The following is a 2,036-nucleotide window of genomic DNA, read 5'->3' on the forward strand; positions in this document are numbered from 1 at the left end:
AAGACCCACGATGCCCCATAATCCTCCCCCAGTTTCCTTGTTGAGGGATGGGCAGGGCAGAGGCCAATGACAGGGGACCCATTCCTCCCTCACCACACAGGAGGAGTTGGGTGTATGCTTCTGTCACTGTTTAGGTCCTGTACTCCAATCCATTCTGCACCAGAACTCCTGGGTCTTGCAAAGCCCTCCTTCTTCCCGGCTTGTGGAAGCAGCCATCCCCCAGTAGCTTTGGGGTCGTGGCTGGGCCACCGAGGTGTCCAGGTCTGTCTGTCCACATGCTTCCCAGGAGTGGCTGGGAAGTGCACTGCTGTGGTCAAGGTCAGCCTGAGCAGCCTTTGAAAATGGGATTGCCATGCCCTGTGAGCAGGGTCTGGGCCGAATGATGGCAGGAGAGAGGGGGAGACAGGAGAGGTGGTTCCCTGTGGTCTTGGACAGGGCTGCACAGAGCAGAAGGCCCGAGGGCCTGGGGAGAGAGGGAAAGAGACTGTCAGGGAGAGAGACGCTGAGTGAGTGGTGGGGGGATTGGGCAAGTCCTAGAAAGCGAGAGGAACCAAGAGAGAGACACAGGGTAGAGAGAAGCAGAGACGAAGAGGAATTTCAAGGATGACAAGAGGTTGCTGGTCTAGGTGTATGGAAGTGGACCATGGACCAGGGTGGAGGAGGTCGATGTAGGTGCTTTGAGCATTGGGACCAGAGAAGGTGGGAAAGCCGGTGATCAGATTTCCCTGAGCCGAAAGCTCCAACCTTCCTAGGGCTGAGCTTTGCAGAGGCCGTTTCACTTGGGAAGATGGGCACACCCCCTTTTGCATGGGGTTGTGGGGCCGAGCCTCAGGATCTGTCATGGAGAGAGATGGCTTGGCTGGACCTGAGCATGCTCTGTGCCTGCAGCTGAGGGGCCCTGGCTTTGAGCATTGTAGGGATTCCCAGTGCGGCCAGCAGGGGGCGCCCGCGCACCTCCACCGGGAGGGGGCGGTGTCCCCGCGCGCGCAGCAACTGCCTGCTGTCAGAAGACGTCATGGCGTTATCTGAGCCAGGGTAGCTCAGGGCAGGAGAGGTTGCTGCTACCCCCTGAGGACCCCTAGCCCTCCGAGAGCCAGAGCTGCGTTTACCAGCAAGTTCTGCCGCCGCCCTGGGGAGAACCTGGGGCCTTTGCAGCAACTTGGTGCCTCCTGAGGAGCGACGGAGAAGCAGCCTTGTTGGCTGAGTGCTGAGGAGGGGGCTGTGGGCGGCTTCCCAGGACCTGCTGGTAGGTGAGCAGCACAGTCGCTTGCATTTTGGGGGCTGTTCCCCTGGTTTGGTCCTTATGTTCCCTGAGGGTATTTGAACCAGAGGTATTTTCCTCAGGGGTCCGTGGATTGAGGGCTCCCGCGACGCCACGTCAGAGATGCTGTGGTGGTTTTGTTACAGATGCAGGCTGGTTTCTGGGGAGAAATCCTGACTCCAATGAAGAGGAAGGGGAGCAGCATTTAGTTGGGAGGTGAACACACTCACTGCTGACTCTCAGGACCTTCTAGAAGAATGAGCTGGGATCCCACTGTCTGATTTCTGCTGGAACCGACCAGAGCCCCAGGTAAAAACAAAGTCCCGTCCAGTGTGTAACCTTAAAGGGAGAAACTCTCAGGGAATTATCAGCCACTGTCGGGTTTCTTTGGGAGGAAAGAGACTTGAATGTAGGACAGAGAAGCTGTGATGAAACCTCAGGCACACTGGGGACTATCAGAGAGGCTCACTGTTTTCAGGAGGAAAGGGGGCAATTTGGAAGGCTGTTAAGGACCAAAGGTCCATTGGCGGCATCTGGTAGTTCCAAGTGTTGTAGCTTCTCATGGGTGAGTCCTGTTGGAGGAGGTGGGGGGGGCATAGAGAGATGAGAATCGAGTTCTGCTGGCTGGAATAGTGGCGTATCCGTGTGCGCGGTCAAGTCCATGTCTTCCTGTTGGGTCCCCACTGGATCTGGAGTGGTAGTGTGTGAGGGCTCCCCCTGCCCAAACCTCCTGCCTGTGTTTTGTGACGTTTCCCGTTATGAGTTTTCAAAATGA

This window comes from Halichoerus grypus, chromosome 6 (genome assembly GCF_964656455.1).
Source record: "Halichoerus grypus chromosome 6, mHalGry1.hap1.1, whole genome shotgun sequence".
Taxonomy (NCBI): Eukaryota; Metazoa; Chordata; class Mammalia; order Carnivora; family Phocidae; genus Halichoerus; species Halichoerus grypus.